The following is a 22,909-nucleotide window of genomic DNA, read 5'->3' on the forward strand; positions in this document are numbered from 1 at the left end:
GAGGGTGGCTGGTGAGATGGCTCAGCGGTTAAGGGCACTGACTGCTCTTCCAAGGGTCCTAAGTTCAATTCCCAGCAACCACATGGTGTCTCACAACCATCTGTAATGGGATCCAATGTCCTCTTCCGGTGTGTCTGAAAACAGCTACAGTGTACCCATATACATAAAATATATAAATAAATCTTTTAAAAATAATTTGTTATATAAAGGTTGTGTAATCAAATCACATTGTGATAGCATATAAAAAGAACAGTAGCATTTTCTCATTTTATTATGAGTTTTAAGTTTTTAAATATTTATTGATTTATTGCAGCAGGGGTGTAATGGCATATACCTAAAATCTCAGCACAGCTGAAGGTGGATCTCTGTGAGTTCAAGGCCAGCTAGGTCTACAAAGTAAGTTCCAGGACAGTCAGAGCTACACAGAGAAACACACATACACACACACACACACACACACACACACACACACACACACACACACACAAACACCACCCTCAAAAAATAGTAAAAAGAAAGAAGATTGTTGTGTATGTGCTGAGCTCAGCCGTGCTACAGTATGTTCATGGAAGTCCGTGGACATCTCTCTTTCTACCGTGTGGGTCTCAGGGATCTAGGTCAGGTTGTCAAACTTGCTAGCAATCACCCTTACCATGATCTTGGGCCATGATCTTGCCAGACAGATTTATAATTATTTAATTATTTTTATATTTTATTTTATTTTGAGTTGTCAAGATGGGGTTTCTATGGGCCCAAAGACAAGTGCTACTGCGCCTGGATAATTAATTAATTTTTAATAACAAAATAAAATATAGTAAGACAAAATAAAAACTCACAAACACATCAGAACAGGACAAAATAAACAAACAGACAAGAACTTTCGAAGAGTATCTGAGAAAACCTCGGACTCCTAACCTGTGGTCGGGACTGAAAACGTTGGCAAAATGAAATTACACAAGTAGAAAGGTCTACTGGACAGAGAGAACACCTAAAAAGAAATTGTATCCTTTTCTGAGCTTCGAGGAGTAGAGGAGGAAATGCTTTCAAAATTTTGTGGTATTAAGTTATTTATCATAAAGCTGAGATGAATAGAAAAATTGGAGTAAGGAGGACAGAGCTAAAAACATTTAGGTTATTGATTCGCAAGGTCCTAAGAGACCTATAATCTAGCCTTTCCCTTACTATTGTTTTACAAGAACACCCATAAAATAACCATTACTTCAATAAACATTCGGTGAAGTTCTCCACACCAGAGTGCTTCATAAGGTGCTGTTAGGATGAATTAGAGTCTATATATAACCTGTAAGTGGGGGAGGGGGCACACCAAAGATCTTCTGGGCGAGCTGATTTACATAGATAAGAAAACCATCAAGTATTAGGTTACCTCAGTGAACCATCCTTTCTGCGTTAAATTTACAGCAAACTGGCATAAAGGAAAGCAGTCTAAATACGTCTCCGTGCCTGAGTGCGGCTCCTTAGATCCAAATGCTAAACTTGGAAAATGACTTTGAAATGAAAGGGAGCTTGGCCATATCTTTAGCTATCTTCACGCTGCTCATTACAAAGGAGCTCTACCGGGGTTATATGGTTGGGCTAGTCAAACAGGAATCTCAACTGCAATCCAAAAGTGTGCTTCTGTGCGAAAGGCACGCATTATCTCTTGGAAAGCTACTGAGATAATGAGGTAGCAGGGCTTTAAAAGTATGCACTGCTAAGCTGCCATTAAAGACTGCTGTTTGACCTAGGGATTTTTCCTTCCCGGAAGGGAGGAAGGTGGCTTTGGCGCTGGGGATTAAACCCAGTGCACTATCCCATGTGGGCAAGCATTCTTCCACTGAGCTACACCCCCAGCCCAATTGGCTGAACTTGGGAGATCTTTAGTGGTAATGGAAACTATTTATTACTAGAAACACTTTGCTTGTTTACTGGTGAGGACCGGAGTTAGAAGCCTTTTTCTCGGCTTCTTCCTCGTGGCAGCCAGGGAGTCTGGAGCCCTGGTCTGCGTTGGTCTCATCTCACAGAGGATGAGAACAAAAAGAAGATGCACCTGGACTTTTCTACGAGCCCTTTTAAGGCGTGGGTGGGCTTGAGGCTCATAAGCCGTGTTCCTTATTGAAAATAGAAGTCTCTTCTACCTTCCTGTGGAAAACTTATCTTCCCTTAAGTGTTTCCTATAGAAGGCATCTGTGGTTCTTTAAGCTACAAAAAAAAAAAAAAAAAAAAAAAAAAAAAAAAAAAATTGACCAAGCTAGTGTGACATCAGCCCTGTCGAGTGTCCATGATGCTGGGCCCTAAGAGAGGTGAAGGTTATGTGGTCAAACTCCGTGGCCTATTCTGGTCCTGCTCAACTGGGAATATACAAAACTTCCTCTCCGACTGCTCAAGTCATGATGCGGTCACAGGTGTCCATTTCATTTATACTAGAGAAGGCAGGCAGAGTGCTGAGGCTTTTGTTGAACATGAGTCAGAAGATGATGTAAACTTGTCTCTGAAAAAAAGACAGAGAAAGCATGGGACACCGGTATACTGAGGTGTTCAAGTCACACAGAACCGAGATGGATTGGGTATTGAAGCTCAGTGGTCCAAACAGCGCCCACAGTGCCAGTGATGGCTTTGTGAGGCTTCGGGGACTCCCATTTGCATGCACAAAGGAAGAAATCGTTCAGTTCTTCTCAGGGTTGGAAATTGTGCCAAACGGGATCACACTACCTGTGGACCCGGAAGCTTTAGGGAAGCACAAGGAGAGAATAGGGCACAGGTATATTGAAGTGTTCAAGAGCAGTCGGGAAGAGTTAGGTCATACTCAGATCCACCTCTGAAGTTTATGTCTGTGCAGAGACCTGGGCCTTATGGCACAGCCCGGAGGTACATTGGCATTGTAAAACAGGCGGGCCTGGATAGGATGAGGTCTGGTGCCTATAGTGCGGGCTATGGGAGCTATGAAGAATATAGTGGCCTCAGTGATGGCTATGGCTTCACCACTGACCCGTTTGGGAGAGACCTCAGCAACTGTCTCTCGGGAATGTATGACCACAGATATGGAGACAGCGAGTTCCCAGGGCAGAGCACCACCGGTCACTGCGTCTACATGAGAGGGCTGCCCTACAAAGCAACGGAGAACGACATTTACAGCTTCTTCTCTCCACTCAACCCTGTGAGAGTTCATATTGAGATTGGTCCCGATGGAAGAGTGACGGGAGAAACTGATGCTGAGTTTGCTACTCATGAAGAAGCAGCAGCAGCTATGTCCAAGGACAGGGCCAACAACATGCAGCACAGATACATAGAGCTCTTCCTGAATTCAACAACAGGGGCTGGCAATGGGGCTTAGAGCAGCCAGGTGATGCAGGGCATGGGTATGTCAGCTGCCCAGGTGACCTACAGTGGCCTGGAGAGCCGGTCAGCAAGTGGCTGTTACGGGGCCGGCTACAGCGGTCAGAACAGCATGGGTGGATATGATTAGTATTGTAGGAACATCTGAGTTATTTCAATCAGAAAATTTTACAGGCAGCCAATAAGCAGTCAAGAACAGTTTATAACCCCAGAGGAAGCTGGGGGACCCACTTTGCACCATGAGTTTGTGAAATCTGGATTAAAACAATTACCTCTTCAGTGTTTCCCATGCAAACCTTTCTTCTAGCATGTAATCTTGAGTAAACTGAAACTATTTTCTTCTGCTTTTCTCAATGAACATTTTTGGTAGTATGCTTAAGAGCAATGTTATGTGAGTTAAGTAGTTTAAGCATGGAAAATGTATTCCTAAACTCACCACAGGGAACACACTGGGGACATGTACTTTTCTGGAGAACTTAAGGTGCTAGATCCCTGATGCAGGGAGAAGCATTTCTCATGTCCATTCTAGCTCATATTTTCATTTAAAATCTCTGAGTTAAGTTTAAGGTTTTTAGAAGTTAGTTTTGAGAATTGAGACATAATATTAATACTAATGATAATACTAATACTGTAGCAATTGGCAAGGCTTTGACTTAGAGCTTTCTTTGTACTGTGATTTCCTTTTGGGTGTATTTTGCTAAGTGAAACTTGTTAAAATTTTTTGTTAACAAAATCTTTTTTAAAAAAAAATCAAGATTTTTCACAAAAAAAGAAGTCTTTTCTCAAAAGAGAGAGGCAGAAGTAGGGTAAGGGGGAGGGGGAAAGAGAGAGGGAGGAAGGGAGGGAGGTGGGAGAGAGGGGGGAGGGAGAGCAAGCATAGCTGGGAAGATGGTACATTGGATAAAGCTCTTGCTAGTGAAATCAGCAAATACCTGAAAGTCCTGGTGGCCACCTATAACCCTAGTACTCAGGAGGCAGAGATGGGATCCCTAGGAAAAGCTGCCCAGGGGTATTAGAGACTTTTCAGTCAGCCAGAAACCTGCCTCAATACATAAAGTGAAGGTAATGGAGGAAGACCCCTGAGGCCTCTACACCCACATGCTTGCACTTGAACCCGAGCATCACAAGTGAACCCTCATACTTACACACACACCGCACACATGTACTCAGAAGAGGAACACAAGGGGTGTGGCACCATCTCTTTTTTTAAATATATAATTATATTTAACTCTTTTTTTCCCATTAATTTATTTATACACTTTACATCCTGGTCGCTGCCCACTCCTTCAAGACACCTCCCTCACACATCCCTCCCCAATCCATTCTGGTTCCATCTCTCAAAGAAAACTACCCGGGTGATCCTCTGACCTCCAGACTTACTAGCACACACATGCATTCATATGAATACATACATATTCACACATAAACATATAAAAAATAAACATGAACAAAATGGTGTTTTATGTTATTTCCCTTTGTCTTTCAGGGTCTCATCTATCCCAGGCAGTCCTTGCTGTGTAGCCAAGGACCACCTCCAGCCTCCTGCCTCTGTCTCTTAAGTGTTGCCATTTTAAGCACAGATCCAACTCAGGGCTTCCCCCGTGCTAGGCAAACACTTTACCAATGATAGTGTCTTCAGTGCATGTAAGATTTTTGTTTGTTTTACACTTGGAGAACGGTTTTCCCCTCTGTAGCCCAAACTGGCATCTGCCTCCTGCATGCTGGGATTAGAGATAAGGGCAGCCATTCTACAGTGCACAATTGTCCCATTCGGCCTTGTTTTGCTTTACATTTCATTAATTAATTTCACGTGTGCTTCTGCAGGGCTCAAAGGGGCTCACGGAGACTGAAGCGTGTCCAGAAATTGTGAGTGGAACCTTCTAGAATCGTGCATGGCAATTCATTAAGTGCTTAACCCAGATAGACACAGGACAACATCACAAATAACAGAGATGTAGCGTCTCTGAAAAGCATGAGTGCTTACTCAATTTCTTCTTCACCTTTCTGTGCCTTTTGTAAGTTCTCCTAGTTGGCTAATCATTGACTAATATTTAACAAGGCCTTTCCCCAGTGCCAGGTCTTACCCTGCTGGTCTAGCCTCGCCTCTAGGCACTTGTGGGCCCCTCCCTCATTTAAAAAGGCCTAGAATTCACTACAAGCCTTTTGCTTCCTCATTCACATTCCCTTGGCTTTCGTTTCACTATGTAGCACAGGGTAGCTTTTCGGCAACCCCCCTGCCTCAGCTTCCAGAATACTGGGTGACAGATATAAAAATGCCATGTCTGGAGCTTCTCTATAAAAACACTTAATACGTTTTAGATATTTTGGGACAAAACATATATTCTTTAAATTAATTTTAACTTTATACTTTTTATAATAAAATCCTTATGCATATTTCATAGATCATACAACTTTTATCAGTTAAATATACATTGCATTTTAATTTATTTGTTGATTTGTGTGTGTGTGTGTTGCACATATTCTAAGACACATGACTGGAAGTCAGAGGGCAGCTCTCTCTTTCCACCATTTGGGTCCAGGGATGGAGCTCAGGTGCACGGTTTGGGCATTTGCCTTTCCTCGCTAAGCTGTTTTGCTGGCCCTTGCGTTCAACTTTGAAGCTTCTCTTGCTCTCAAATTCTTCCCTGGCTTATGTACCATGGAACTGACTTTTGATTTTTACCAAGCTTCCCAAGCAGACTCTAACTGGACAACATGTTTAGGGATGGAATGCTGCCAAGCAGGAAGTACTCAGGGTTTTTCTACAGTTCTCTTATAAAACAATCTAGTCAGGGGTTTGGCCCTCCAGGCTGATTTAGGAGCTAGGATGAGCCAATGGGCTGAAAAGCAGATAGAGGGGAACCGTATGTAGCTGGTGGCAAAGGGGCAGAACTGTGGGCAATGGAGAAGGTGAAAGGAACCCTCATGTCCCCAGATTGTCTCAGGGGAAAGGACACTGAGGAGACCTGCCTGGTGACTGCTCCAATGTGACCAAGAAATTTCTACCACCTCTTCCTTCTCCCACCCACTTCTTACTCCTCTCAAGGACAAAGCTACCAGACAAGTGATTTAAGCCAACAATTCATTTGGCTGGTGCCAGATCCACACGGGCCTTTCTCTGACTATGATGAAATGGGTGTGTTGGCGCTCGGTGGTTATTCCAGTACTAGATGGTTGAGCTGAGAGAATGCCAATTTGAGGCTAATTTGAGGCTACACAGTGTGATCCTCTCGCCAAACAAACGAAGCAAAAACAAAGGGACAGTAGCTGGGAGGTTTCTCCCTTAGAGTCCTTTCCTCAGGTCTGAGGAGATCAAAATGAAGTACTAAACCTTCCTAAGAAAGAGGAAAAAAAAAAAAAAAAAAAAAAAACCCGCACCCGCACCTCCCCTATACCTGACTTAAATAGGCGACGTTCAAACATGCTCCGAAATTCCCAACGTTACAGTTACTTGAGTAATGATTTTTGAAACATGTATTCCAAGCCAAGCACTGTAGACTTATTTCTAAGTTCTTCCACCAGGTAGGGAATAGAAAAGGGGGCTTGCAAACACTTAGTTCCAGTCCCCCATCCCTCCTCGGTGCCCACCCCTTCCCGTGCCTGGTCTCTCAGCTCCCCACCCAGTTGATGTGACAGGCTCCTGGTCCAATCCCCTTCCTGGTTCCCAGGCCGTTGGCGAACACCACCAGAGCCAATGGCTGAGGCCGCAGGGCGGAGGGGGCTGGCAGGAGGGGAGGGAGCGCTGGCTTTAGAAGCACAGCTGCAGAGATTCCTAGGAGCAGAAGTTGTCTGGGAGCTTGGTCGGAAGCTGTAGGGCCAGATCAGCGACTCTGCGACTTTTACGTAAGTGCTTTGCAGCTCTGAGGGCGCGAGGGGAGCCGGTTTCCTGGGCGTGGGTAAGAGTGGATCCTGGTGGAAGCATCTCCCGGAACCTCAGCAGGAACGTGTCTTATACTAGGGGACGGGGGTTGGGCAAAGGGGGAGATCGAAGAAAATTTTATCTGGAGTCTGAGACTCAGCTCCTGGGCGATCTTCACCGCCAGGATGGGTGGGAGTTCCAAAGGGTTCCTTATGACCACCCTCTTCCATCACTTTTTCTGCTCTTCACTGTGACTGCTCTAGTTTTTCCTAACTTGTTGCCCACCACAGGCGGAAGGGCTTAAAAGCCAACCCTCACTCAGATTCCCTAAGGCGGCGACCACCCCTGAAGTGGAAACCCTACGCCTAACTTCCCTCTGCCTCCCTTTTCCAGCTACTGCCATTCCTCAATCCATCCCTCCCTCCCTCCCTCCTTGTCTGCCTCTGGGAAATCCCAGAGCCAGCAGCCTAGGTCGCCTCCCGCTAGTTCCAAATTGCCCGCTCTAGGTGACTCCTGCTTCCTGAAGACCCCGGGGCTCCCAAAGGGGCGGGACTCGGAGCGGGTGCGGTGGCCCCCGAGAAGGGACCTGGCCTCGGCCGCCCACCTTCCGCCCGCTCCCCTCCCCAGCCCTTACACGGAGCTTCGAGACCGCGCTGTGACTCCCTATGAGTAAGCAGTTTTTTTTGTTTTTTTCTTGTTTTGTTTTGTTTTTCCTTTCGGTAGCAGAAGCTCTCCAGGCTAGCCCAAAGGTACCTTTCGGTTCTCTCCCCTAGCAGCGCCCTGGCGGTCAGCTTGTGTCCTGATGGTTGTGCAACTCAGAGCTAGGAGAAGCGCTGCAGCACCCGGGACCGCTCTGGGATCCCTGGGAGGCTGAGCAGAGATGGTGGCTGAAGCCCCATTCCCAGACTCAGCTGCACTTGCCTGTGTTTACTTTTCTCCGCCAGCTTACTTTAGCGACCCAATGAAAGGCCTGGGGACAGCAACTACCCCTGTGGTCGCCTGTCCCAAAGTTGCTGCTGCTGCTTCACTGGGTCAAGTGCGGGCAGTTCCGAACCTCCGCCTGGCTCCAGGCCCTTGCTTACTCCAGCTTTGCTGACAGTTTACATCCTGAAGACTCGCTTTTCTCTTGAGCTGTATAACTAATTATACCAGTGGTGCAGGTCTTGCTTGGATTTAAACTGGGGTGCCTAGTCATACAGGGCCAGACCTGAGGGGTATTTCCGTGCCCTTCCTCTTAGGGATAATGTAGACCTGGTGAGGGGTTTGGGTGCCTATGGTAGGTAGATGTAGGTGAAGTGAAAAAACCTACTGAGCAGTCAGCATTTCAACATCACAATGGGTTTGGGAGGCTAAAATTGAAGCCTGAGTTGCAGTTTACTGTGAGTTGCAACTTAATGGCCGAGGTCCCACACATGCCAATTGGCATCACGTGTCTTAAAGTCTCTGATGCCCCTAGGGTAGTGATCACGTGACCTCTTTTGACTTTAAAACTGGAATGCAGTGGCTGAGGCCCATATTCCCCAAACTACCAAGACAAAAGTGGGGGGTTGGGGGGCAGTGTGTGTCAGCTTCTACAAAAGGATTTTCTTGGATCTGCCTGAGGGAGCAGAAAGTGATCTGTTGCTGTGGTTTTAAGCAAAATAAAAAATTAAACAGAATATTAAAAAATTATATGAGCTGCTTTTAAAACAAAGGCTTCAAATGTACTTATGTTGTGACATATATCTCTGTTTCCCAGAAATTCCATATGCCTCTTCTAAAGTATAAACATCGTTTTAAAATCATCTTCTAAGAAAGCTAACGCTTAACTCATGTCCTATTTCATCCCTAAATGGTTAGCTTTGAAGCCATATCCCACAGTGTTAAAAAATAGACCATCCCAGCCCTTTAATCTGGCCTATACTATTCTCAATATTGAGCATCTACTTAAAGGTGGTGAACAATCTCCTGTCTAAAATTAACTATCAGTTCTTTGTTGTTTGGAATTAATTGTCTCAGAAAACCACACTCAAACCTACTTGATACAAATTTTTCAAAATTGGCTGGGTTTTGTGCTATGTAGTGGTTTGATTAAAAAGATTATGAAAGGACTTTTGCATATTATCCTATATTGGAATTGCTTCTGGGGGTAAAAATGGAAGACTCACTATTTAGATTATATATTGTTAAGTATGGAAACAGTGAAAAACAGCCAAGTGTGGTGGTGGCAAGTGATTGTAATCGCAGCACTTGGGAGGCTGAGGCAGGGGCATCAGCAGACCAAAGCCAAGAAGGACTACATGATACTCTGTCTAAGCAATACATATATGAGTTAAGAAAACAAAGAAATGGGAGAAAAGGAAAGGGAAACATGTAGAGGAGTCACCAAAGTCAAGAACTTAAAAGCCTTACTTGCAAAAAATAGGCTTAGTTTACACATATTCGTTCTTAAAATCAAGTACTACAGACCCTACAAGAGAGAAATTAGGGCTAGGGGTTGAGGACACTTCGGAGATGGTTCAGATGATAAAAACACTTGCTATCAGTCCTGAATACCGAAGTCCAACCCTGTGGACCTGTTGGATAGCAGAGAGCTAGCTCCTGCAATTTGTCCTCTAACCTTCATACAGCACTTCTTAACACACTTTCTGTGTGCATATATTCTCTCTCTCTCTCTCTCTCTCTCTCTCTCTCTCTCACACACACACACACACACACACACACACACACACACACACACACTTTTTTTTTAAGCAACTGGGAATATTTACAAGATTTTTGCTTTGCACCTTTCCTCCAAGACTTTTTATTTCAGTAACCTCTGAATATACCTTCTGTACTCCTTTTTCAGCTGTATAGGATTCTGAACACAGTCCTGAAGTGCAGGCTAGCCTGTTGCACAGACTAGCTAGCAATGGATTGAAACTGTACCTGCACTCCTGGAGATGAGCCCCCCTAGTGGAAGTAAGGTGACAATATAATTTTAGAGTGAATTTCTAATAAAGATTTAAGTTTTCAAAAAACAGTCAAAGTGTTTATGCAGCTCAGCACTATGTACCTGAGTGTACACTAATAACCACTGTTAGTTTCCTAGCTTTAAAAGATGTTTAGAGCTTGAGAGATGGCTCAGAGGTTAAGAGCACTGACTGCTGTTTCAAAGGTTCTGAGTTCAATTCCCAGCAACCACATGGTGGCTCACAGCCGTCTGTAATGGGATCTGCTGCTCTCTTCTGGTGTGTCTGTAGAGAGCTACGGCTGTATAACAATATAAATAAAATAAATAAAAGATGTTTAGAGAGATATATGAAATGATACTAGCTGGATGAACATTATCAAAGTCTACATGATTATTATTATTCTGTCAAGCCAAATTATTTCAAATTAAAGATGTTTTAAAGCCAGTCATGGTAAATTACCTCTGTCATCCCAGCATTTAAGTGGCAGATGAAAGGAACCAGGGATTTTAGTTAGGACATCCTCAAGAAAAAAGTTTTAAATTGCTGATTTTTTTTTTTTTAGATAAACTCATGTTTTTTAATCATTATTTAATTTTTCATACAGTATACTTTGATCATATTTTACTTGCCCTGCAGCCGTCCCAGATGCTATTCATCCAACTTTTGTTCTCTCTTTCTCACAACAAAATGAAGATCAAAGAAACAAACAAACAAACAAACACAATTCAGACAAAACATCCCAGTGTGAAATCATTCCTAAGAGGTGGAATACTCCTGATGAGCAGGGCTGCAGGCTGTGTAAGTCATATAAAGACAAAATCAGCGCCTGGAAGACCTTCAGTGAGTAAAGACACATTCACCAAGCCGGAGGACCTGAATTTGATCCCTGCGCCACATAATAGAAGTTGAGAACTGACTCCTGAATGTTGTCCTCTGCCTCCACACATGACATGGCAAGATGTCCTGCCCACTAAACAAAATTACCACTACTTTCTGGTCCACAGCACTTCTTGGAATGCCCATACACTTAAAACGACTCTCCCTGCTGTCCTGTAATTTAGCAGTATTGTCTAATTAACTCAGATTTTTTTTATATTGAAATTGGAGGATTGTGGATTTTTTTTTTTTTTTTTTTTTTTTTTTTTTGGAGACAGGGTTTTTCTGTGTAAAAAGCCCTTGTGGTACTAGACTCACTTTGTAGACCAGGATGGCCTCAAACTCAAAGAGATCCACCTTCCTCTGCCTCCCAAGTGCTGAGATTAAAGGCATTTGTTATCCTGCCCGGCCTGTAACTCTTTAATTCTTAATTTCTACCCTTAGACCTCGCTGCTAGGGGTGTAAACTAAATTAGGTTTTGCCTCTCTTCTAACACTTTAAGTGACATTGAAGTCTAAAATGTCAAGTTTCTTTGATAATCTTTAGAGTCCAATTGCTAAAATGTGACTAGATTTGTGGCATTTGAAAATAAGTCTCTTCTACAAAAAAAAAAAATTTAAAAAAAGTTTATTCCTGTATTAAACTTGACCACAACGATTATGGCAGAATGTTACTATTCGGTTTACTATCAGAAACCTAGCAAAATTTTCCTCTTAGACAAGAAGTATTATTGCTGATGCAAAAAGCAGGGGGAGGGCAGCTTGGCCATGGTGCTTGAACACTCAAGTGGTACCCTTGGGCAAAGGAAGAAAGCCCACTTTTAAGTCCATGTTCTGTTTAAGGTGTCATTCCTACTTGGCTTTTCACATTTTCGGATATATTCTCAGCATATATTACAATGGCAGAGCTTTGTGTTTGTGAGTCTCACATACGCTGCGTCAAAACTATATATACCAAGACACTTGTAACTGATTCTAAAAGTAACTGGTAGGTAATCAGATTTGAAAATGAACATCTATCAATATGCGGCAGCTTGAATATGTGGTTTTTCGCATTATTTTACACTTGTCAATATGACAGTGTTTGGTTTTGGTGGAAAATGATCTGAAAGGGACAGACTGATGTGTAAAGAGTAAGCCTAAGATTAGTAGCTGGGACACATTCCACATCGGTGTATTTAATCTAGGGAGTGGTGTGCCATATAATGTCAGCTTAATGACGTAGAGGATTCCAAAGCTTTCTGGATGCACTGTTGTGACTGTTTTCAGTTTGGAATCCTTTGTTAAAAGTTGTAGCAACTATCTAAAGCTTCCATGACAAGCCCCACCCCAGGTGTGTCTGTGTGTATCTTATGAAAATGGACAGAAAGTGTCTTCCTCCATGACTTGCCTCATTGTTTTAAGACAGAGGCTCTAACTGAAACTGGAGCTTGTCCATTTGGCTAGACTGACTGGCCCGTGAGAAAAGGGATCCTCCTGTCTCCAGCTCCTCAGTGCTGACTGTCAGCTCATGCACATGCTACCTCGCCTGTCTTTTGTGCAAATAATGCTGAGAAATCTGAACACAGGTCCTCATGCCTGCATAGCAAGCATTTCACTGCTGAGCCATCTCCCCAGACCTTAAATGCCATTCTTAACCACCAATCTCATAATACATGGCTCAGTTTATTTTAGTTATAGAGGGGACGCTGTTTCAAAACATTGACAGCTAAATTCGGTAGTATTGAACGTTGCCATATCCTTAACACTGGAAAGTAAAATTCGAGTCAGGATTGGTCTAGGGATGAGGAAATGATGTATTTAATAGAAAATGTTGAGGGGGAAGAGGGGTGTGGTATCAAGGGCCTGTAATTCCAGCATATCGGATGTCAGTCTAGAATGAGTTCTAGATTAACCTTAGTATTGTGGGATCTTGTCTCAAAAAAAAAAAAAAAAAAAAACAAAAAAAAACAATAGAATATGGGGCAATTATATAGCCTCAGTGGAACTGTCATTGAGCCAGAATTTCATGTTGAAAAACTCAAATAAAATTGTTATGTTGATAAATATTTAGTCCAGATATGTACTAGACACTAAGCATTTTCTCAGTTTTGAAAAGTGGAGTAAAAGTTTAGTTGTCTGGGGTGACTTTTTGAATATAGCTGTAATCCAGCCATTCTCTCTTAAGTTTCTTTTATTTTAAAAATGTGTATGGAGGGTTTGTCTGCATGTCTGTATCACTTGTGGTACCTAGTGCCCATGGAAGACAGACGGGGATGTCCAATCCCTGAAATCTGGAGCTAAAGACAGTTGTGAGCTGCAGATTGGGTGCTGGAAATCAAAGCCAGGTCCCCCAGAAGCCCAGCCAGGTCTCTTACCCACTGGAGCCATCCGTCCAACCCTGTTCTCCATTGTATGATCACTTACCTTCGTGTTACAGCTGCAGGGCTGGAGATGAGTATCAGGCCCTCCCTCGAAAACATTCCACTACTGATCAACATGCCAGGCCCACGTGTTGCTTCTTATTTTGAGTCAGTCTTGCTTTTGACACCCAGACTAGTCTTAAACTCACTTGATAAAGCAAGCCAGCCTTTGAATTTGTAATCCTCCTGCCTCAACCTCTCAAGGATCATAGATTATAGGTTTGCACCCACCAGGCCTGACTACAGACCAATTTTATACTAGAAAAACTTGCATTTTTATAAAGCTTAGAATTGTGATTGAGGATAAATGTAGTGTTGCTGATTCTAAACGATATTGGGTGTGGAATCTCTGCTCTTTCATTTCTCTGCTGTCTGGACAGATAGGCCCTTTTCAGTAAATCACTGATGTACCCATAGCTGGAGTTTGCTTGATTTTTGAAGGCATCTGTTTTTAATCCCTGCATCTCACAAGCACGCTGAAAGGATAAGTGAAGTATGTACAGCTTGGCTCTTCAGCAGACAGGTGCTGTATAAATCCAGCATACTGTAGCTGTAGTTCATAACTCTGCTAAGGCCGTAACAGTCCTTTTCAGAAGACTGGGTTACAGTTCAATGGCAGAACATTTGCTTTGCTTGCATGAGGCTCTGGGTTCAACTCCCAGCATATCACTCTCTCTCTCTCTCTCTCTCTCTCTCTCTCTCTCTCTCTCACACACACACACACACACACACACACACACACACACACACACAGAGGCAGTTACAGTTCTTACTTCAAATGTTATGCAGAATAGAGTGTTGATGTCATCAATTGATTTTTTTTCCTTGTTACTAAATAATAAGTTTCTTTTTGGTTGTCAATATGGAGTCTGTTATTGTCTCCTTTTTTTTTTTTTTTTTCTTTCAAATTGTTCATTGGCAGACACACATTTAGGTTTCACTATGTTACTTTGGAACAGTTTGTTATGGTTTACTTTCATATACCTCCCTTCTCCCCTTTCCCCCTTGTGCCCTGCCCCACCCTCCTGCCTGCTTTCAGCACATGTGTCCAGATTGCCTCCTCTTCCTCAGCACCTTCCTCCACAGTAATGGTCTCATTTCTAGTTTCATAGCCTGTGCGCACACTCACTTTTGCCTGTTTACATACATATAAACATTCTATGCTAGGATGCACACATGAGAGAATTGAGTTTTGTCTGAGTGTCAGCTACCTCATTTAAAATAATAACCTTTCAGATTCATCCATTTTCCTGCAAATTTCATTTTTCTTCATGGCTGAATAAAATTACCCACCGTGTTTGTATCACATATTTTTTATCCATTGATCTGTTGATGGATATCTAGGCTGATTCTATTTCCTTGCTGTTATGAATAGAGAGCAGCAATAAAAATAGATATGCAATATCTCTGTGGTAGCATGCAGAGTCCTTATGGTAAGTGCTAGGAATGGTAGCTGAGTCCTGTGGTAGTTCTGATTTAATATGTAGTTTTTGCTGAATGCGCATGTGTCATGGTGCACACACGAGGTCAGAGGACAACTCGCAGAAGGAGGTCTTCTCTCATGTGGGTCTCAGGAATTGAATTCCATCATCAGGCACAGTGGTAAATGCCTTTACCTGCTGAGCCTTCTTGCCAGTCCAGGCTTGAGAATAACTGCGAATCATGGCTAGTTTGTAAGAATGGGCGATTCTTACTATGAACAATCATTTTTCATTTTTGAGTTGTGTCCTCTTCCTTTGACCGTCTGTGATTTAAAATATTCACTAGGTGAGGCATTTTGTGTCATCCTGTAACTTGTGCATTGCAAATAGACGTTTGCCTATCTTGAGGTAAGATGCATGCATTGGAAATTAAATACATAAACCCATTATGATTTTATGTGAACATAGAAAGTCCTCACGTTGTATTAAGATGCAATACATTCTCAGCCGCTGTTTCTGTTTATAGCTGAGTTCATCTACATTTTCCTTGCCAGGGCCACACAGAGAAACCTTGACTTGACCACCCCCCTTAGAAAAGAGAGAGGGTGAGGGAGAGAAGGAGGAAGGGGGGGAGGCTGAAGAGATGGCTCATCAGTTAAGGAGTGCTGCTTGCTGCTCTTACCAAGGACTTGCCTTCCCTCCCATCACCCACATAGCATGGCTCACAACCACCTGTAACTCCCCGTTCCAAGATGCAGCACGTTGTTCTGGCTTTTGTGGGTAATTACACTCATATGCACATAACCTCACACAAACACACATGCACACCTAATTAAAAGTTTAAAGTAAATTTTAAAATAGAAACTATGTTTTTTTTTAAATTTTCATTGGTGTGTGCACTGTGTGTGGGGGGGGGGGAGGGAGGGAGGGAGGGAGGGAGAGAGAGAGAGAGAGAGAGAGTAGGTCAGAGGTCAGAATCATGTTCTGCTTCTATTGTGTAGGTGTCCCCAGAACTGAACTCAGGTACAGCAGCAAGCATTCTTAACCACCGAGCCACGGCACTAGCCCTTGCTTGTTTTGTTTAATGCTGTTATGAAAATGCTGTTTTCTGTTGATTTTTCTCTGTAATGTTGGATGATTTTTTAGCACAGATTGTAGGTTAAAGGGACTCTGCTTTGCTTAGCTTAGAAACCTGTTTGTCATTGAATTCATCCTTTAATGAGGATTTGCTATCCAAGAGTCTAAAAAGAACTTCCCTTGAAAGGAAAATTGGAAAGGTGACTCCTAATCAGTTATGTACAACAAATACAGCTTCAACAAGGGTGAAGGGTAAATGTAATGTTGATGCCTGGTTTGGTATATGGGAGAGGAGGCTTCAAGATTTGCATGGTTTTCACGGTAATAGAAATATCAGTGGTAAGAAATTTACTTTGGAGAAAAATAGCATAGACAAAATAAATTGGTGAAAACTGAAATGTTGAAGAAGGCAGGGGTTATAAGTTACATCAGTATCTTTCCTTTAAAAAATATTTATTAGTGTGTGTTTTTGTTTGTTCATGGGAGTGGGGCAGAGGATACCTCTCAGGACTTGGTTCCCTGGTTCCTTCCACTGTAGATTCTGGGTTTAGTTCACCATAGCTGCATAGTTCACAAAGCCTTTGTATGGATTCTAAGTCAGTATCTATTTCAACTTGACATACAGCTTTTAGAAACTGATAAACTTGCAACATTAAACTTAAATTTGTTACTATAGTTTTTCCCTCTGGAAGAAGTTTTTAAGTTCAAAACCCAGCAAATAAAAGGTATTGAAACATTCCAAAATATTTTAAACAAACTGAGCATGGTGGTGTATGCCTTTAATCCCAGCACTTGGAAGACAGAGGTAGGCAGATCTCTGTGAGTTCAAGGCTAGCCTGGTCTACATAGTAAGTTCCAGGACAGCCAGGTGTATGTGGAGATACCCTGTCTCAGAATAAATGAATGAATAAATGAATGAATGGAAGAATGAATGAATGAATGAATGAATGAATGAATGAATAAATAAATAAATAAATAAATAAATAAATAAATAAATAAAACAAAAAGTAAGAAACAGAACCAACAAAATAAACAGAAACTTTTTAAGAGACTTGTGGAGCTATAGCTGAATCTTTTTTGTTAGTGACTATACGGGATAATCCTTTCCCTGAATATGTATGTTTCTGGTGATCTGTGTATGCTGAGCAAACTCTCTATGACTGAGCTATAATTCCAGTCCTTATTTCTTGTTTATTCATTTCCACTTTGAGACAAGAGTTTGCTAAGTTACTTGGGCTGGCCTTTACGTTTTGATCATAATGCTTCCGTCTCTTGAGTAGCCGGGGTTACGAGCACAAGTTACCAGACATGGCTAAATAATTACATTTTAATATGTATCCTATCGTAATTGTAAAATACAACCAATTTAGTGCAATGAAGTCTTAAAAGTTCTTTCAGGCGGTTGGTTACAAGGTCAAAAGTACAAGTCAGCTCACGGATTTGCTTTTTTAAGTCTAAACTTGTAAGTACTCTATCTGTTAGCTCTCAGATGAAACGCAAGTTAGCCTGTAGTATAGATGCTAAAGGCAAATGAAGTGAATCCTTCCCAACATAGAGCTGTGTGTAAAGATGAAGGAAGTCTGCTATATCTAATACCTTGAAGTGTAGAAGTATTGGGGTGGGGTGTGTATAGTTTAGCTGGTACTGTGCTTACCTAGCATAGAGTAGGTCCTAGGTTTGGTCCTCAGGATAACAGCGACTCAAGCCTAAGAATCTCAGCACTCAGGAGACAGAATGAGGAGGGTCCAAAGTTCAAGGTTAAGTTTGAAACTAGCTTTCATACTCCTTCATAGCAGCCTATAGGCCACTCATGGAAAGATAGAAACTTGTGCAAGTGTCCTGTATAGATGCCTAGAACCCCACAGAGGTCAAAAGGCGGCTCTTGTTTCTTTGGAGCGGAAGTTACTACTAGTCGTAAACTGCCACATGGGTGCTGGGAATCAAACCCAGTCATTTGCAAGAGCAGCCACTGCTGTTAACTGCTGAAACATCTCTCCAGCCCCACCATTTAATAAAAGTATTTAATGAAGACTTATGTGCTGGCCTTAAAAAGAGGATAGTAGATAACTCCTGTAATTTAGGAGAAGAAAAGGACAGAAAAGTAATATTGGTTTTTATGGAATCTAAAGATATGTATTATAGTTATTCGTGTGTGTGTGTGTGTGTGTGTGTGTGTGTGTGTGTGTGTGTGTGTGTGTGTGTGTGCGCGCGCGCGCGTACATGCCTAAGTACACCTACATGTAACATCAGGACAACTTGTGGAAACTGGTTCTTGCCTCCACCTTATTGAGACAGTGTCTTGCTGCCTCATTGCTTCTTCCAGCCTATCTGGATGATGCTAGGGCGATTGATTCTGCGCTCCATTTCCCGTTTCCTCCCTGGAGGAGTGACGGGATTACTGATGCCTACTACCAAATGCAGCTTCTTTCCTTGGGTCCAGGATTGAATTTGGGTCAGTCCTTTCATGGCTATCACTTTTACCTGTTGAGCCATCTCCTCCTCCGCTATATATAAATCATAGAGAAATGAATTTAAATTCCAACTCCTTTTTAACATAAAATAATTTCTAAATTTAAACTCTGTATGGGCAACGGCATTCACTTACATCCCAGTATAATCAAATCTAAACTAAGAACAAATCACATTTAAACATTGTTATTTCTTTGCAATAATTATTACGTCCTAAAAAAAGAGCCCACCATGAGTTAATTTTACCTAAATAGAGCATTGCTCAGCCTATAAATGAAGGTCAGCAGACAGCAGTGTCTTGGAATAAAATAGCCCTTTGGCTAGAAAATGTGCCACACCCAATTTTGTTTTTACAAAAATAAAATTCTTTCCAGCTTCACTAAATTGGAGATGCTGTGTACAGCGACAGTAGTAGTTGGCTCTGCAACTGTGGAAATATCCAAGTGTCCCCATGTACAGAAGCCCTTAGAAAAGCTGACTTACACAAGCAGTTCTCGGGCCTGCTATAGCTCCTGTTTGCTTAGGCTTTATGTTAACCATGTGTAAAGTGCAAGTAACTCATATAGCTGATGACTTTCATTTTCTAACTTGTACTTCATGGTTTTCTCAGACTTTAAATTGGGTAGGCAAACCTGGCATTTCAGGTCTGACAGTCTCTTTCTCTTGAAGCAGGGAATCAAAGTAATGCATATGGCTTTCTTGAAAGGCAGTGAGAAATTCCTGCCACAAGCAAGATCGAACAAATAAACTCTCGAGGAAAATCTCTGTTCTTGTTCCTTCATAGTAGCCTGACTCACAGCATTCCCTCTATATTCACAAGGAGTGGTATGGTGGTTTGTATATATTTGGCCCAGGGAGTGGCAGTATTAAGAGGCATAGTCCTGAAGTGTGGGGGGAAGGGGAGATGGGGGGGGAAGAGGCGTGGTCCTGTTGGAATTAGTGTGTCCCTGTGGGCATGGGCTTCAATACCCTAGACCTAGCTGCCTGGAAGTCAGTATTCTGCTAGCAGCCTTCAGATGAAGATGTAGAACTCTCAGCTCCTCCTGCACCATGCCTGCCTAGATGCTGCCATGTTCCCACCTTGATGATAATGGACTGAACCTTTGAACCTGGAAGCCAGCCCCAGTTAAATGTTATAAGACTTGCCTTGGTCATGGTGTCCGGTCACAGCAGTAAATCTCTAACTAAACTAAGAGGGTTTCAGGAACTCTCTCGGGATGCAGAAGCCCCTTAAAGGAAATAAGGTGGTCTTTGCATTTAGCCTATGCACATTCTTTATGCTTTTTGTGATTGGAGATGAATACTGAACCAAAAGCCTCCCACATTCTAAGTTTACCACCGATCTACATTCACAGCACTCTCCCACATAGATGATTAAATCATCCCTAGGTTACTCAATATCTCATAGAATATGAAAGCTTAGCCTGCATTGCTTAGGGAATGAGGACAAGACCTGTACAAGTCAGATACAGTCACAGGTCTGTCTGAATGTTTTCTACTTGGTGCTGCTTGAACCCCAGTGGAACCTATAGATGTAGGTATATAGAGATATAGATATATAGAGAGTTGGGGAAAAAGAAATGACCTTGACTTGTCTTGCTCATCAGCATGAAGCTGAGGGTTGGAGATAGGGCTCAGTGGTTTGTACTGGGCAGAAGTAAGGTCTTAGATTTGATCCCCAGCAGAAAGGGGGACCAAGGAAGGAGGAAGAAAGAATGGTGTGAAGGAAAGAAGGAAGGAAAGAAAAATGGAAAGGTGGTGTGGAGGATAATGGAACTGAAGAAACCCAAATGAGCAGACCATTGATTTAGGACACATGGACTTCATGTGAAGACAGTCAGATGGTGTTCTTACTTTCATGTGCTTTTTAGCAATTTACTTACTAGAACTTTTATTAGCATAAGTTCATTGTACAAGATGGAAGAATCATCATGAAATTTTCATACAAATGCATAATGTACTTTGACCATATTTGCTTCATTACCCTCAGCCTCCCACAGGTTTATTTACTCTTTCCAAATAGTCCTTTGAGACTCGCATCCTATGTGTGTGGCATGTGCGGGTGTTTGCATATGAAAGAAAACTCAGAATATCCTTTTAAATGTGGCTTATTTTGTTTGATATGATCTCTAGTTCCATCATTTTTCCTGGAAATGACACAATTTTATTAATCTTGGTGGCTGGAAAAGCCATCATTGTGAACATTGTTCACCAAACTGGGGGGGGGGTCTTAAAATTCATATGAAAATGGAAGACATCATGTGTTTCCAAATGCTAAGCAGAAAGAGCCCTGCTGGAAGATATCAAAATTACTTGACCTCAAATTATACCACAGAGCTGTACTGACAAAAAAAAAAAAAAAAAAAAAAAAAAAAAAAAAAAAAAAAAAAAAAAAAAAAAAAAAACCCCAAACATGGTCCAGAGAAAAACAGACATGTAGACCAGAGATATAGAATGGGGACCTATGGACGAACACAGACAGCTAGGATCACATAATATTGGACAGAGGTGGTGAAATGTATATACTAAAAATAAATAAATCCTATTCAGCAAACGTGTGCTATCAAAAGTGGATACCCCCCTACAGAACATTAGATCCACACCTTTCGCCCTACCCCAGAATAAAGTCAGAATCAGTAAAAATAAAATAAAATAAAAACCCTCATTTTAAAACATGAAACACTAAAATTGCTAGAGGAAAATACTTCAAGATGGCCAACGTAGACAAAACCTTTTTCCCCGTTCACAGGACTCGAGTCACAGGCCAGCCTCAAGCTCAGTATAGCCGAGCAGCGTAACTTCTGGTCCTTTTGCTTCCACCTCTCACGGGCTGCAATTACAGGCTTGGGCTCCCACACCTGGTGAAGGCTATGCTGCCAAACGAAACCATAGCTTCGTACGTGCCACGAAAGCATTTTACCAAGTACAGTGCATTCAGACTGGTCTCAACCTCAAAATCGTCCTGCTTCAGGCTTCTGAGTGTTGGAATTTCAGGAATTTTATCGCCCACCCTGGCTTTGGCTATCTCAAATGATTGATTATGAGTGAGTGTTGTGTATGTGCTTTGTTTGCTTCCTTGTTTTCGGAGATAAAGTCTCACTCTGTAACCCCATGCTAGCCTGGCATTTGCTAAAATACTGCCCGGCCTAGGTTCTACTTTACAGTTCACCTGCATAATGAGAGTGGATAAGCATGTTCCTTCGCCTCCAGCTGTAAATAGCATGTCCTTTTTTTTTTTTAGATTGATTTTATTTAATGTATGAGTGTTTTTATCTATACGTACATAGGGACACCAAACCAAGTCCTCTGCAAGAAAAGGTGCTCTTAACTTCTGAGCCATCTCTCCATACCCCAGATGGCATTTTCATGCTAAGAACTGCTGAACTTTAACTATGCTAATATTCTCACATTGTAGTGGCTTTATTGGAAAACTGCCTGTATATTCCCGTAATGTCTTTCACCAGTATACACTTCAGCGCATTTTAGTCTATCTCCTATTATGTATATAATTACAGTCCATGTTCTCCTTTTAAGATTTATTTATTTTCTTTTGTGCATATGAGTACTTTGTTCTCAGGGATGTCTGTGTAACATATGCATGCCAGGTCCCCAAAGAGGTCAGATCCCATGGAACCAGAATTAGGTACAACTGTGAACTGCCATATTAGTGCTGGGAAATAACCCTACATCCTCTGTAAAAATGAGTGCTCTTAAGTGCTGAACCATTATTCCATCCACCTACAACCCATTCTCTACATATTTATTAGCTCAGACAGAAATACTGGACTACCTGCCCATAATCCCCCCACCCTGCTAACCCTAAGTGACTACTGATCTACTTTGCATCTCCATAAATTTCCCTGTTTGGAACTTTTATGTGAATTAAATGTGATGACATACGGTTGTTTTCACATCTGACTTCTACTTGGCATAGTACTTTTGAGGGCCACCCACATTCTGGCATGAGCCTTTCATTGCTTTTTTTATGCCCTATCAGTGTTCAGGTTCTGTAGATCTATCCACCATCCCCTCATTGGTGGTCATTTGAATCGTCTTCTACATGATGGCTGTTAGAAACGGTGGAACCCACCAGTATTAAAAGTTTAACCACAGGCAAGATAATGGGTGAAAGGTTGTCCTGCTAAGATTAAGCTGTTAATGAGAATCCCACCTTAAACTAACTTTGCCTGTTGTTTTCTTGGGGCTTGTACACACTGGTTTATCCAGGAGTCACTCCCAGTATGTCTTTCCCTGAGTAATATTAAGTGCATATAAGATTTAAGTTCTGTTTGGGTGAGGTTATCCAGGCCTTGGACATTTACTCTCCTGTCCCTGGAATAGTGCACATTCCATACCTGTGCTCTGAGTCCTTTAAAACAAAGTGTATTAAAGCCTTTCAGAATGTTCCGTTAAATATGGGGCAGTGTTGTTTGGTCTGCGAGATGGCCCCTATATGCAGGTAAGACTGGCCTCAAACGAAAGCCCTTTCTGCTTCACCTTCCCAGTAGCACTACCACACCCAGCCACATATTTGTTC

At 42.2% G+C, this 22,909-nt stretch overlaps 1 protein-coding gene and 1 pseudogene across 2 annotated transcripts in view; both read left to right on the forward strand.

The window, feature by feature from the left end:
• The first annotated feature begins 2,278 nt into the window (after positions 1-2,278).
• LOC308416027 (heterogeneous nuclear ribonucleoprotein F-like) lies at positions 2,279-3,463 on the forward strand (annotated as a pseudogene). The gene has a single exon. The product of its transcript is annotated as a heterogeneous nuclear ribonucleoprotein F-like (transcript).
• A 3,607-nt stretch (positions 3,464-7,070) lies between these two features.
• Positions 7,071-22,909, forward strand: part of PLS3 (plastin 3) — an 85,536-nt gene continuing 69,697 nt past the window's right edge. The window contains exon 1 of the mRNA XM_080910835.1: positions 7,071-7,176. The gene's annotated coding sequence lies outside the window, so the exon portion shown is untranslated. The remainder of the gene's footprint in view (positions 7,177-22,909) is intronic.

This window comes from Micromys minutus (assembly GCF_963924665.1).
Source record: "Micromys minutus genome assembly, chromosome: X".
In the NCBI taxonomy this organism is placed as follows: Eukaryota; Metazoa; Chordata; class Mammalia; order Rodentia; family Muridae; genus Micromys; species Micromys minutus.